This window comes from Hemitrygon akajei, chromosome 9 (assembly GCF_048418815.1).
Source record: "Hemitrygon akajei chromosome 9, sHemAka1.3, whole genome shotgun sequence".
Taxonomy (NCBI): domain Eukaryota; kingdom Metazoa; phylum Chordata; class Chondrichthyes; order Myliobatiformes; family Dasyatidae; genus Hemitrygon; species Hemitrygon akajei.
The window spans coordinates 5995767-6013235 of NC_133132.1; the positions used below are offsets into that span (position 1 = coordinate 5995767).

Below are 17469 nucleotides of genomic sequence, written 5' to 3' on the forward strand. Positions count from 1 at the left end.
CCTGAGACCCCAAAGATAACAGTTCCTCTACATCTACACGTCCTTAACCCCCCAATGACAACAGTTCCTCTCCATCTACACCTCCTGACCCCCCAATGACAACAGTTCCTCTCCATCTACACATCCTGACACACCCAGTGACAACAGTTCCTCTCCACCTACACCTCCTGACCCCCCCATGACAACAGTTCCTCTCCATCTACACCTCCTGACAACCCCAATGACAACAGTTCCTCTCCATCTACACCTCCTGACCCCCTCATGACAACAGTTCCTCTCCATCTACACCTCCTGAACCCCCCATGACAACGGTTCCTCTCCAACTACACCTCCTAACACCCCCAATGACAACAGTTCCTCTCCATCTACATCTTCTGACCCCCCAATGACAACCGTTCCTCTCCATCTACACTTCCTGACCCCCAATGACAACAGTTCCTCTCCATCTACACCTCCTGACCCCCAATGACAACAGTTCCTCTCCATCTACACCTCCTGACACCCCAATGACAACAGTTCCTCTCCATCTACACTTCCTGAACCCCCAATGACAACATTTCCTCTCCATCTACACCTCCTGACCCCCCAATGACAACAGTTCCTCTCCATCTACACATCCTGACACACCCAGTGACAACAGTTCCTCTCCACCTACACCTCCTGACCCCCCCATGACAACAGTTCCTCTCCATCTACACCTCCTGAACCCCCCATGACAACAGTTCCTCTCCAACTACACCGCCTAACTCCCCCAATGACAACAGTTCCTCTCCATCTACACCTCCTGACCCCCCAATGACAACAGTTCCTCTCCATCTACACCTCCTGACCCCCCTCCATGACAACAGTTCCTCTCCATCTACACCTCCTGACCCCCCAATGACAACAGTTCCTCTCCATCTACACCTCCTGACACCCCAATGACAACAGTTCCTCTCCATCTACACCTCCTGACAACCCCATTGACAACAGTTCCTCTCCATCTACACCTCCTGACCCCCCCATGACAACAGTTCCTCTCCATCTACACCTCCAGAACCCCCCATGACAACGGTTCCTCTCCAACTACACCTCCTAAAACCCCCAATGACAATAGTTCCTCTCCATCTACATCTTCTGACCCCCCAATGACAACCGTTCCTCTCCATCTACACTTCCTGACCCCCAATGACAACAGTTCCTCTCCATCTACACCTCCTGACCCCCAATGACAACAGTTCCTCTCAATCTACACCTCCTGACACCCCAATGACAACAGTTCCTCTCCATCTACACTTCCTGAACCCCCAATGACAACATTTCCTCTCCATCTACACCTCCTGACCCCCAATGACAACAGTTCCTCTCCATCTACACCTCCTGACCCACCCCAATGACAACAGTTCCTCTCCATCTACACATCCTGACCCCCCAATGACAACAGTTCCTCTCCTTCTACACATCCTAACCACCCCATGACAACAGTTACTCTCCATCTACACCTCCTGACCCACCCCAATGACAACAGTTCCTCTCCATCTACACCTCCTGACCCCCAATGACAACAGTTCCTCTCCATCTACACCTCCTGACCCACCCCAATGACAACAGTTCCTCTCCATCTACACCTCCTGAACCCCCCCCAATGACAACAGTTCCTCTCCATCTATACCTACTGACACCCAATGACAACAGTTCCTCTCCATCTACACCTACTGACACCCAATGACAACAGTTCCTCTGCATCTACACCTCCTGAGACCCCAAAGATAACAGTTCCTCTACATCTACACGTCCTTAACCCCCCAATGACAACAGTTCCTCTCCATCTACACCTCCTGACCCCCCAATGACAACAGTTCCTCTCCATCTACACATCCTGACACACCCAGTGACAACAGTTCCTCTCCACCTACACCTCCTGACCCCCCTATGACAACAGTTCCTCTCCATCTACACCTCCTGAACCCCCCATGACAACAGTTCCTCTCCAACTACACCGCCTAACTCCCCCAATGATAACAGTTCCTCTCCATCTACACATCCTGACACCCCCAATGACAACAGTTCCTCTCCATCTACACCTCCTGACCCCCCAATGACAACAGTTCCGCTCCATCTACACCTCCTGACCCACCCAATGACAACAGTTCCTCTGCATCTACACCTCCTGACCACCAATGAGAACAGATCCCCTCCATCTACACCTCCTGAACCCCCCGTGACAACAGTTCCTCTCCAACTACACCTCCTAACACCCCGAATGACAACAGTTCCCCTCCAACTACACCTCCTGACCCCTCTCCATGACAACAGTTCCCCTCCATCTACACCTCCTGACTCCCCAATGACAACAGATCCCCTCCATCTACACCTCCTGACCCCCACGTGACAACAGTTCCTCTCCAACTACACCTCCTAACACCCCGAATGACAACAGTTCCTCACCATCTACACCTCCTGACACACCCAGTGACAACAGTTCCCCTCCAACTACACCTCCTGACCCCCCTCCATGACAACAGTTCCTCTCCATCTACACCTCCTGACCCCCCAATGACAACAGTTCCTCTGCATTTACACCTCCTGACACCCCAATGACAACAGTTCCTCTCCATCTACACCTCCTGACAACCCCAATGACAACAGTTCCTCTCCATCTACACCTCCTGACCCCCTCATGACAACAGTTCCTCTCCATCTTCACCTCCTGAACCCCCCATGACAACGGTTCCTCTCCAACTACACCTCCTAACACCACCAATGACAACAGTTCCTCTCCATCTACATCTTCTGACCCCCCAATGACAACCGTTCCTCTCCATCTACACTTCCTGACCCGCAATGACAACAGTTCCTCTCCATCTACACCTCCTGACCCCCAATGACAACAGTTCCTCTCCATCTACACCTCCTGAACCCCCCCCAATGACAACAGTTCCTCTCCATCTACATCTTCTGACCCCCCAATGACAACCGTTCCTCTCCATCTACACTTCCTGACCCCCAATGACAACAGTTCCTCTCCATCTACACCTCCTGAACCCCCCCCACTGACAACAGTTCCTCTCCATCTACACCTACTGACCCCCAATGACAACAGTTCCTCTGCATCTACACCTCCTGAGACCCCAAAGATAACAGTTCCTCTACATCTACACGTCCTTAACCCCCCAATGACAACAGTTCCTCTCCATCTACACCTCCTGACCCCCCAATGACAACAGTTCCTCTCCATCTACACATCCTGACACACCCAGTGACAACAGTTCCTCTCCACCTACACCTCCTGACACCTCCATGACAACAGTTCCTCTCCATCTACACCTCCTGAACCCCCCATGACAACAGTTCCTCTCCAACTACACCGCCTAACTCCCCCAATGACAACAGTTCCTCTCCATCTACACCTCCTGACCCCCCAATGACAACAGTTCCTCTCCATCTACACCTCCTGACCCCGCTCCATGACAACAGTTCCTCTCCATCTACATCTCCTGACCCCCCCATGACAACAGTTCCTCTCCATCTACACCTCCAGAACCCCCCATGACAACGGTTCCTCTCCAACTACACCTCCTAAAACCCCCAATGACAACAGTTCCTCTCCATCTACATCTTCTGACCCCCCAATGACAACCGTTCCTCTCCATCTACACTTCCTGACCCCCAATGACAACAGTTCCTCTCCATCTACACCTCCTGACCCCCAATGACAACAGTTCCTCTCAATCTACACCTCCTGACACCCCAATGACAACAGTTCCTCTCCATCTACACTTCCTGAACCCCCAATGACAACATTTCCTCTCCATCTACACCTCCTGACCCCCAATGACAACAGTTCCTCTCCATCTACACCTCCTGACCCACCCCAATGACAACAGTTCCTCTCCATCTACACCTCCTGACCCCCCAATGACAACAGTTCCTCTCCTTCTACACATCCTAACCACCCCATGACAACAGTTACTCTCCATCTACACCTCCTGACCCACCCCAATGACAACAGTTCCTCTCCATCTACACCTCCTGACCCCCAATGACAACAGTTCCTCTCCATCTACACCTCCTGACCCACCCCAATGACAACAGTTCCTATCCATCTACACCTCCTGAACCCCCCCCAATGACAACAGTTCCTCTCCATCTATACCTACTGACACCCAATGACAACAGTTCCTCTCCATCTACACCTACTGACACCCAATGACAACAGTTCCTCTGCATCTACACCTCCTGAGACCCCAAAGATAACAGTTCCTCTACATCTACACGTCCTTAACCCCCCAATGACAACAGTTCCTCTCCATCTACACCTCCTGACCCCCCAATGACAACAGTTCCTCTCCATCTACACATCCTGACACACCCAGTGACAACAGTTCCTCTCCACCTACACCTCCTGACCCCCCTATGACAACAGTTCCTCTCCATCTACACCTCCTGAACCCCCCATGACAACAGTTCCTCTCCAACTACACCGCCTAACTCCCCCAATGATAACAGTTCCTCTCCATCTACACATCCTGACACCCCCAATGACAACAGTTCCTCTCCATCTACACCTCCTGACCCCCCAATGACAACAGTTCCGCTCCATCTACACCTCCTGACCCACCCAATGACAACAGTTCCTCTGCATCTACACCTCCTGACCACCAATGAGAACAGATCCCCTCCATCTACACCTCCTGAACCCCCCGTGACAACAGTTCCTCTCCAACTACACCTCCTAACACCCCGAATGACAACAGTTCCCCTCCAACTACACCTCCTGACCCCTCTCCATGACAACAGTTCCCCTCCATCTACACCTCCTGACACACCCAGTGACAACAGTTCCCCTCCAACTACACCTCCTAACACCCCGAATGACAACAGTTCCTCACCATCTACACCTCCTGACACACCCAGTGACAACAGTTCCCCTCCAACTACACCTCCTGACCCCCCTCCATGACAACAGTTCCTCTCCATCTACACCTCCTGACACCCCAATGACAACAGTTCCTCTGCATTTACACCTTCTGACACCCCAATGACAACAGTTCCTCTCCATCTACACCTCCTGACACCCCAATGACAACAGTTCCTCTCCATCTACACCTCCTGACAACCCCAATGACAACAGTTCCTCTCCATCTACACCTCCTGACAACCCCAATGACAACAGTTCCTCTCCATCTACACCTCCTGACCCCCTCATGACAACAGTTCCTCTCCATCTACACCTCCTGAACCCCCCATGACAACGGTTCCTCTCCAACTACACCTCCTAACACCACCAATGACAACAGTTCCTCTCCATCTACATCTTCTGACCCCCCAATGACAACAGTTCCTCTCCATCTACACCTACTGACACCCAGTGACAACAGTTCCTCTCCACCTACACCTCCTGACCCCCCCATGACAACAGTTCCTCTCCATCTACACCTCCTGAACCCCCCATGACAACAGTTCCTCTCCAACTACACCGCCTAACTCCCCCAATGACAACAGTTCCTCTCCATCTACACCTCCTGACCCCACAATGACAACAGTTCCTCTCCATCTACACCTCCTGACCCCCCTCCATGACAACAGTTCCTCTCCATCTACACCTCCTGACACCCCAATGACAACAGTTCCTCTGCATTTACACCTCCTGACACCCCAATGACAACAGATCCTCTCCATCTCCACCTCCTGACACCCCAATGAAACCAGTTCCTCTCCATCTACACCTCCTGACCCCCAATGACAACAGTTCCTCTCCATCTACACCTCCTGACCCCCCTCCATGACAACAGTTCCTCTCCATCTACACCTCCTGACACCCCAATGACAACAGTTCCTCTCCATCTATACCTACTGACACCCAATGACAACAGTTCCTCTCCATCTACACCTACTGACACCCAATGACAACAGTTCCTCTGCATCTACACCTCCTGAGACCCCAAAGATAACAGTTCCTCTACATCTACACGTCCTTAACCCCCCAATGACAACAGTTCCTCTCCATCTACACCTCCTGACCCCCCAATGACAACAGTTCCTCTCCATCTACACATCCTGACACACCCAGTGACAACAGTTCCTCTCCACCTACACCTCCTGACCCCCCTATGACAACAGTTCCTCTCCATCTACACCTCCTGAACCCCCCATGACAACAGTTCCTCTCCAACTACACCGCCTAACTCCCCCAATGATAACAGTTCCTCTCCATCTACACATCCTGACACCCCCAATGACAACAGTTCCTCTCCATCTACACCTCCTGACCCCCCAATGACAACAGTTCCGCTCCATCTACACCTCCTGACCCACCCAATGACAACAGTTCCTCTGCATCTACACCTCCTGACCACCAATGAGAACAGATCCCCTCCATCTACACCTCCTGAACCCCCCGTGACAACAGTTCCTCTCCAACTACACCTCCTAACACCCCGAATGACAACAGTTCCCCTCCAACTACACCTCCTGACCCCTCTCCATGACAACAGTTCCCCTCCATCTACACCTCCTGACTCCCCAATGACAACAGATCCCCTCCATCTACACCTCCTGACCCCCACGTGACAACAGTTCCTCTCCAACTACACCTCCTAACACCCCGAATGACAACAGTTCCTCACCATCTACACCTCCTGACACACCCAGTGACAACAGTTCCCCTCCAACTACACCTCCTGACCCCCCTCCATGACAACAGTTCCTCTCCATCTACACCTCCTGACACCCCAATGACAACAGTTCCTCTGCATTTACACCTCCTGACACCCCAATGACAACAGTTCCTCTCCATCTACACCTCCTGACAACCCCAATGACAACAGTTCCTCTCCATCTACACCTCCTGACCCCCTCATGACAACAGTTCCTCTCCATCTTCACCTCCTGAACCCCCCATGACAACGGTTCCTCTCCAACTACACCTCCTAACACCACCAATGACAACAGTTCCTCTCCATCTACATCTTCTGACCCCCCAATGACAACCGTTCCTCTCCATCTACACTTCCTGACCCGCAATGACAACAGTTCCTCTCCATCTACACCTCCTGACCCCCAATGACAACAGTTCCTCTCCATCTACACCTCCTGAACCCCCCCCAATGACAACAGTTCCTCTCCATCTACATCTTCTGACCCCCCAATGACAACCGTTCCTCTCCATCTACACTTCCTGACCCCCAATGACAACAGTTCCTCTCCATCTACACCTCCTGAACCCCCCCCACTGACAACAGTTCCTCTCCATCTACACCTACTGACCCCCAATGACAACAGTTCCTCTGCATCTACACCTCCTGAGACCCCAAAGATAACAGTTCCTCTACATCTACACGTCCTTAACCCCCCAATGACAACAGTTCCTCTCCATCTACACCTCCTGACCCCCCAATGACAACAGTTCCTCTCCATCTACACATCCTGACACACCCAGTGACAACAGTTCCTCTCCACCTACACCTCCTGACACCTCCATGACAACAGTTCCTCTCCATCTACACCTCCTGAACCCCCCATGACAACAGTTCCTCTCCATCTACACCTCCAGAACCCCCCATGACAACGGTTCCTCTCCAACTACACCTCCTAAAACCCCCAATGACAACAGTTCCTCTCCATCTACATCTTCTGACCCCCCAATGACAACCGTTCCTCTCCATCTACACTTCCTGACCCCCAATGACAACAGTTCCTCTCCATCTACACCTCCTGACCCCCAATGACAACAGTTCCTCTCAATCTACACCTCCTGACACCCCAATGACAACAGTTCCTCTCCATCTACACTTCCTGAACCCCCAATGACAACATTTCCTCTCCATCTACACCTCCTGACCCCCAATGACAACAGTTCCTCTCCATCTACACCTCCTGACCCACCCCAATGACAACAGTTCCTCTCCATCTACACCTCCTGACCCCCCAATGACAACAGTTCCTCTCCTTCTACACATCCTAACCACCCCATGACAACAGTTACTCTCCATCTACACCTCCTGACCCACCCCAATGACAACAGTTCCTCTCCATCTACACCTCCTGACCCCCAATGACAACAGTTCCTCTCCATCTACACCTCCTGACCCACCCCAATGACAACAGTTCCTCTCCATCTACACCTCCTGAACCCCCCCCAATGACAACAGTTCCTCTCCATCTATACCTACTGACACCCAATGACAACAGTTCCTCTCCATCTACACCTACTGACACCCAATGACAACAGTTCCTCTGCATCTACACCTCCTGAGACCCCAAAGATAACAGTTCCTCTACATCTACACGTCCTTAACCCCCCAATGACAACAGTTCCTCTCCATCTACACCTCCTGACCCCCCAATGACAACAGTTCCTCTCCATCTACACATCCTGACACACCCAGTGACAACAGTTCCTCTCCACCTACACCTCCTGACCCCCCTATGACAACAGTTCCTCTCCATCTACACCTCCTGAACCCCCCATGACAACAGTTCCTCTCCAACTACACCGCCTAACTCCCCCAATGATAACAGTTCCTCTCCATCTACACATCCTGACACCCCCAATGACAACAGTTCCTCTCCATCTACACCTCCTGACCCCCCAATGACAACAGTTCCGCTCCATCTACACCTCCTGACCCACCCAATGACAACAGTTCCTCTGCATCTACACCTCCTGACCACCAATGAGAACAGATCCCCTCCATCTACACCTCCTGAACCCCCCGTGACAACAGTTCCTCTCCAACTACACCTCCTAACACCCCGAATGACAACAGTTCCCCTCCAACTACACCTCCTGACCCCTCTCCATGACAACAGTTCCCCTCCATCTACACCTCCTGACTCCCCAATGACAACAGATCCCCTCCATCTACACCTCCTGACCCCCACGTGACAACAGTTCCTCTCCAACTACACCTCCTAACACCCCGAATGACAACAGTTCCTCACCATCTACACCTCCTGACACACCCAGTGACAACAGTTCCCCTCCAACTACACCTCCTGACCCCCCTCCATGACAACAGTTCCTCTCCATCTACACCTCCTGACACCCCAATGACAACAGTTCCTCTGCATTTACACCTTCTGACACCCCAATGACAACAGTTCCTCTCCATCTACACCTCCTGACACCCCAATGACAACAGTTCCTCTCCATCTACACCTCCTGACAACCCCAATGACAACAGTTCCTCTCCATCTACACCTCCTGACAACCCCAATGACAACAGTTCCTCTCCATCTACACCTCCTGACCCCCTCATGACAACAGTTCCTCTCCATCTACACCTCCTGAACCCCCCATGACAACGGTTCCTCTCCAACTACACCTCCTAACACCACCAATGACAACAGTTCCTCTCCATCTACATCTTCTGACCCCCCAATGACAACCGTTCCTCTCCATCTACACTTCCTGACCCGCAATGACAACAGTTCCTCTCCATCTACACCTCCTGACCCCCAATGACAACAGTTCCTCTCCATCTACACCTCCTGAACCCCCCCCAATGACAACAGTTCCTCTCCATCTACATCTTCTGACCCCCCAATGACAACCGTTCCTCTCCATCTACACTTCCTGACCCCCAATGACAACAGTTCCTCTCCATCTACACCTCCTGAACCCCCCCCCACTGACAACAGTTCCTCTCCATCTACACCTACTGACCCCCAATGACAACAGTTCCTCTGCATCTACACCTCCTGAGACCCCAAAGATAACAGTTCCTCTACATCTACACGTCCTTAACCCCCCAATGACAACAGTTCCTCTCCATCTACACCTCCTGACCCCCCAATGACAACAGTTCCTCTCCATCTACACATCCTGACACACCCAGTGACAACAGTTCCTCTCCACCTACACCTCCTGACACCTCCATGACAACAGTTCCTCTCCATCTACACCTCCTGAACCCCCCATGACAACAGTTCCTCTCCAACTACACCGCCTAACTCCCCCAATGACAACAGTTCCTCTCCATCTACACCTCCTGACCCCCCAATGACAACAGTTCCTCTCCATCTACACCTCCTGACCCCCCTCCATGACAACAGTTCCTCTCCATCTACACTTCCTGACACCCCCAATGACAACAGTTCCTCTCCATCTACACCTCCTGACCCCCCATGACAAAAGCTCCCCTCCATCTACACCTCCTGACCCACCAATGACAACAGTTCCTCTCCATCTACACCTCCTGACCCCCTCATGACAACAGTTCCTCTCCATCTACACCTCCTGACACCCCCAATGACAACAGTTCCTCTCGATCTACAACTCCTGACCCCCCCATGACAACAGTTCCTCTCCATCTCACCTCCTGACGACCCCAATGACAACAGTTCCTCTCCATCTACACCTCCTGACCCCCCCATGACAACAGTTCCTCTCCATCTACACCTCCTGAACCCCCCATGACAACAGTTCCGCTCCATCTACACCTCCTGACCCACCCAATGACAACAGTTCCTCTGCATCTACACCTCCTGACCACCAATGAGAACAGATCCCCTCCATCTACAACTCCTGACCCCCCCGTGACAACAGTTCCTCTCCAACTACACCTCCTAACACCCCGAATGACAACAGTTCCTCACCATCTACACCTCCTGACACACCCAGTGACAACAGTTCCCCTCCAACTACACCTCCTGACCCCTCTCCATGACAACAGTTCCCCTCCATCTACACCTCCTGACTCCCCAATGACAACAGATCCCCTCCATCTACACCTCCTGACCCCCCAATGACAACAGTTCCTCTCCATCTACACCTACTGACCACCAATGACAACAGTTCCTCTGCATCTACACCTCCTGAGACCCCAAAGATAACAGTTCCTATACATCTACACGTCCTTAACCCCCCCGTGACAACAGTTCCTCTCCAACTACACCTCCTAACACCCCGAATGACAACAGTTCCTCACCATCTACACCTCCTGACACACCCAGTGACAACAGTTCCCCTCCATCTACACTTCCTGACACCCCAATGACAACAGTTCCTCTGCATTTACACCTCCTGACACCCCCAATGACAACATTTCCTCTCCATCTACACCTCCTGACCCCTCTCCATGACAACAGTTCCCCTCCATCTACACCTCCTGACTCCCCAATGACAACAGATCCCCTCCATCTACACCTCCTGACCCCCCCGTGACAACAGTTCCTCTCCAACTACACCTCCTAACACCCCGAATGACAACAGTTCCTCACCATCTACACCTCCTGACACACCCAGTGACAACAGTTCCCCTCCAACTACACCTCCTGACCCCACTCCATGACAACAGTTCCTCTCCATCTACACCTCCTGACACCCCAATGACAACAGTTCCTCTGCATTTACACCTCCTGACACCCCAATGACAACAGTTCCTCTCCATCTACACCTCCTGACAACCCCAATGACAACAGTTCCTGTCCATCTACACCTCCTGACCCCCTCATGACAACAGTTCCTCTCCATCTACACCTTCTGAACCCCCCATGACAACGGTTCCTCTCCAACTACACCGCCTAACTCCCCCAATGATAACAGTTCCTCTCCATCTACACATCCTGACACCCCCAATGACAACAGTTCCTCTCCATCTACACCTCCTGACCCCCCAATGACAACAGTTCCGCTCCATCTACACCTCCTGACCCACCCAATGACAACAGTTCCTCTGCATCTACACCTCCTGACCACCAATGAGAACAGATCCCCTCCATCTACACCTCCTGAACCCCCCGTGACAACAGTTCCTCTCCAACTACACCTCCTAACACCCCGAATGACAACAGTTCCCCTCCAACTACACCTCCTGACCCCTCTCCATGACAACAGTTCCCCTCCATCTACACCTCCTGACTCCCCAATGACAACAGATCCCCTCCATCTACACCTCCTGACCCCCACGTGACAACAGTTCCTCTCCAACTACACCTCCTAACACCCCGAATGACAACAGTTCCTCACCATCTACACCTCCTGACACACCCAGTGACAACAGTTCCCCTCCAACTACACCTCCTGACCCCCCTCCATGACAACAGTTCCTCTCCATCTACACCTCCTGACACCCCAATGACAACAGTTCCTCTCCATCTACACCTCCTGACAACCCCAATGACAACAGTTCCTCTCCATCTACACCTCCTGACCCCCTCATGACAACAGTTCCTCTCCATCTACACCTCCTGAACCCCCCATGACAACGGTTCCTCTCCAACTACACCTCCTAACACCCCCAATGACAACAGTTCCTCTCCATCTATATCTTCTGACCCCCCAATGACAACCGTTCCTCTCCATCTACACTTCCTGACCCGCAATGACAACAGTTCCTCTCCATCTACACCTCCTGACCCCCAATGACAACAGTTCCTCTCCATCTACACCTCCTGAACCCCCCCCAATGACAACAGTTCCTCTCCATCTACATCTTCTGACCCCCCAATGACAACCGTTCCTCTCCATCTACACTTCCTGACCCCCAATGACAACAGTTCCTCTCCATCTACACCTCCTGAACCCCCCCCACTGACAACAGTTCCTCTCCATCTACACCTACTGACCCCCAATGACAACAGTTCCTCTGCATCTACACCTCCTGAGACCCCAAAGATAACAGTTCCTCTACATCTACACGTCCTTAACCCCCCAATGACAACAGTTCCTCTCCATCTACACCTCCTGACCCCCCAAAGACAACAGTTCCTCTCCATCTACACTTCCTGACACACCCAGTGACAACAGTTCCTCTCCACCTACACCTCCTGACACCTCCATGACAACAGTTCCTCTCCATCTACACCTCCTGAACCCCCCATGACAACAGTTCCTCTCCAACTACACCGCCTAACTCCCCCAATGACAACAGTTCCTCTCCATCTACACCTCCTGACCCCCCAATGACAACAGTTCCTCTCCATCTACACCTCCTGACCCCCCTCCATGACAACAGTTCCTCTCCATCTACACCTCCTGACACCCCAATGACAACAGTTCCTCTGCATTTACACCTCCTGACACCCCAATGACAACAGTTCCTCTCCATCTACACCTCCTGACGACCCCAATGACAACAGTTCCTCTCCATCTACACCTCCTGACCCCCCCATGACAACAGTTCCTCTCCATCTACACCTGCTGAACCCCCCATGACAACAGTTCCTCTCCAACTACACCGCCTAACTCCCCCAATGATAACAGTTCCTCTCCATCTACACATCCTGACAACCCCAATGACAACAGTTCCGCTCCATCTACACCTCCTGACCCACCCAATGACAACAGTTCCTCTGCATCTACACCTCCTGACCACCAATGAGAACAGATCCCCTCCATCTACAACTCCTGACCCCCCCGTGAGAACAGTTCCTCTCCAACTACACCTCCTAACACCCCGAATGACAACAGTTCCTCACCATCTACACCTCCTGACACACCCAGTGACAACAGTTCCCCTCCAACTACACCTCCTGACCCCTCTCCATGACAACAGTTCCCCTCCATCTACACCTCCTGACTCCCCAATGACAACAGATCCCCTCCATCTACACCTCCTGACCCCCCAATGACAACAGTTCCTCTCCATCTACACCTACTGACCCCCAATGACAACAGTTCCTCTGCATCTACACCTCCTGAGACCCCAAAGATAACAGTTCCTATACATCTACACGTCCTTAACCCCCCAATGACAACAGTTCCTCTCCATCTACACCTCCTGACCCCCCAATGACAACAGTTCCTCTCCATCTACACATCCTGACACACCCAGTGACAACAGTTCCTCTCCACCTACACCTCCTGACCCCCCCATGCCAACAGTTCCTCTCCATCTACACCTCCTGAACCCCCCATGACAACCGTTCCGCTCCAACTACACCGCCTAACTCCCCCAATGATAACAGTTCCTCTCCATCTACACATCCTGACACCCCCAATGACAACAGTTCCTCTCCATCTACACCTCCTGACCCCCCAATGACAACAGTTCCGCTCCATCTACACCTCCTGACCCACCCAATGACAACAGTTCCTCTGCATCTACACCTCCTGACCACCAATGAGAACAGATCCCCTCCATCTACACCTCCTGACCCCCCCGTGACAACAGTTCCTCTCCAACTACACCTCCTAACACCCCGAATGACAACAGTTCCTCACCATCTACACCTCCTGACACACCCAGTGACAACAGTTCCCCTCCAACTACACCTCCTGACCCCTCTCCATGACAACAGTTCCCCTCCATCTACACCTCCTGACTCCCCAATGACAACAGATCCCCTCCATCTACACCTCCTGACCCCCCCGTGACAACAGTTCCTCTCCAACTACACCTCCTAACACCCCGAATGACAACAGTTCCTCACCATCTACACCTCCTGACACACCCAGTGACAACAGTTCCCCTCCAACTACACCTCCTGACCCCACTCCATGACAACAGTTCCTCTCCATCTACACCTCCTGACACCCCAATGACAACAGTTCCTCTGCATTTACACCTCCTGACACCCCAATGACAACGGTTCCTCTCCATCTACACCTCCTGACAACCCCAATGACAACAGTTCCTGTCCATCTACACCTCCTGACCCCCTCATGACAACAGTTCCTCTCCATCTACACCTTCTGAACCCCCCATGACAACGGTTCCTCTCCAACTACACCTCCTAACACCCCCAATGACAACAGTTCCTCTCCATCTACATCTTCTGACCCCCCAATGACAACCGTTCCTCTCCATCTACACTTCCTGACCCCCAATGACAACAGTTCCTCTCCAACTACACCTCCTGACCCCCAATGACAACTAGTTCCTCTCCATCTACACCTCCTGACACCCCAATGACAACAGTTCCTCTCCATCTACACTTCCTGAACCCCCATGACAACAGTTCCTCTCCATCTACACTTCCTGAACCCCCAATGACAATATTTCCTCTCCATCTACACCTCCTGACCCCCAATGACAACAGTTCCTCTGCATCTACACCTCCTGACCACCAATGAGAACAGTTCCTCTCCATCTACAGCTCCTGAAACCCCAATGACAACAGTTCCTCTCCATCTACACATCCTGACACACCCAGTGACAACAGTTCCTCTCCATCTACACCTACTGACCCCCTCATGACAACAGTTCCTCTCCATCTACACCTCCTGAACCCCCCATGACAACAGTTCCTCTCCAACTACACCTCCTAACTCCCGCAATGACATCAGTTCCTCTCCATCTACACCTCCTGACCCCCCCCAATGACTATAGTTCCTCTCCATCTACACCTCCTGACCCCCCAATGACAACAGTTCCTCTCCATCTACACCTCCTGACCCCCCCAATGACAATAGTTCCTCTCCATCTACACCTCCTTACCCCCCCCAATGACAATAGTTCCTCTCCATCTACACCTCCTGACACCCCCAATGACAACAGTTCCTCTCCATCTACACCTCCTGACACCCCCAATGACAACAGTTCCTCTCCATCTACACCTCCTGACCCCCCAATGACAACAGTTCCTCTCCATCTACACCTCCTGACACCCCCAATGAAAACAGTTCCTCTGCATCTACACCTCCTGACTCCCCCTAAATGACAACAGTTCTTCTCCATCTACACCTCCTGACACTCCCAAAGACAACAGATCCTCTCCAGCTCACCTCCTGACTCCCCATTGAGAACAGTTCCTCTCCATCTACACCTCCTGACACTCCCAAAGACAACAGATCCTCTCCATCTACACCTCCTGACTCCCCAATGAGAACAGTTCCTCTCCATCTACACTTCCTGACACCCCAATGACAACAGTTCCTCTCCATCTACACCTCCTGACACCCCCAATGACAACAGTTCCTCTCCATCTACACCTCCTGACACCCCAATGACAACAGTTCCTCTCCATCTACACCTCCTGACACCCCCAATGACAACAGTTCCTCTCCATCTACACCTCCTGACACCCCCAATGACAACAGTTCCTCTCCATCTACACCTCCTGACCCCCAATGACAACAGTTCCTCTCCATCTACACCTCCTGAGAACCCAATGATAACAGTTCCTCTACATCTACACATCCTGACCCCCCCATGACAACAGTTCCCCTCCAACTACACCTCCTGAACCCCCCATGACAACGGTTCCTCTCCAACTACACCTCCTAACACCCCCAATGACAACAGTTCCTCTCCATCTACACCTCCTGAACCCCCCATGACAACGGTTCCTCTCCAACTACACCTCCTAACACCCCCAATGACAACAGTTCCTCTCCATCTACATCTTCTGTCCCCCCAATGACAACAGTTCCTCTCCATCTACACCTCCTGACACCCCAATGACAACAGTCCCTCTGCATTTACACCTCCTGACACCCCAATGACAACAGTTCCTCTCCATCTACACCTCCTGACCCCCAATGACAACAGTTCCTCTCCATCTACACCTCCTGACACCCCAATGACAACATTTCCTCTACATCTACACCTCCTGACCCCCCAATGACAACAGTTCCTCTCCATCTACACCTCCTGACACCCCCAATGACAACAGTTCCTCTCCATCTACACTTCCTGACCCCCAATGACAACAGTTCCTCTCCATCTACACCTCCTGACACCCCAATGACAACAGTTCCTCTCCATCTACACCTCCTGACCCCCTCATGACAACAGTTCCTCTCCATCTACACCTCCTGAACCCCCCATGACAACGGTTCCTCTCCAACTACACCTCCTAACACCCCCAATGACAACAGTTCCTCTCCATCTACATCTTCTGACCCCCCAATGACAACCGTTCCTCTCCATCTACACTTCCTGACCCCCAATGACAACAGTTCCTCTCCATCTACACCTCCTGACCCCCAATGACAACAGTTCCTCTCCATCTACACCTCCTGACACCCCAATGACAACAGTTCCTCTCCATCTACACTTCCTGAACCCCCAATGACAACATTTCCTCTCCATCTACACCTCCTGACCCCCAATGACAACAGTTCCTCTGCATCTACACCTCCTGACCACCAATGAGAACAGTTCCTCTCCATCTACAGCTCCTGAAACCCCAATGACAACAGTTCCTCTCCATCTACACATCCTGACACACCCAGTGACAACAGTTCCTCTCCATCTTAACCTCCTGACCCCCCATGACAACAGTTCCTCTCCAACTACACCTCCTAACTCCCGCAATGACATCAGTTCCTCTCCATCTACACCTCCTGACCCCCCCCCAATGACTATAGTTCCTCTCCATCTACACCTCCTGACCCCCCAATGACAACAGTTCCTCTCCATCTACACCTCCTGACCCCCCCCAATGACAATAGTTCCTCTCCATCTACACCTCCTTACCCCCCCCAATGACAATAGTTCCTCTCCATCTACACCTCCTGACACCCCCAATGACAACAGTTCCTCTCCATCTACACCTCCTGACCCCCCCAATGACAACAGTTCCTCTCCATCTACACCT

General features: G+C 52.1%; 1 protein-coding gene across 1 annotated transcript in view; it reads right to left on the bottom strand.

Moving 5' to 3' along the window:
* The window catches only part of LOC140733780 (glutathione hydrolase 1 proenzyme-like), a 621183-nt gene that overhangs the window by 333760 nt on the left and 269954 nt on the right, over positions 1–17469 (bottom strand). The gene's annotated exons all lie outside the window — the stretch shown is intronic.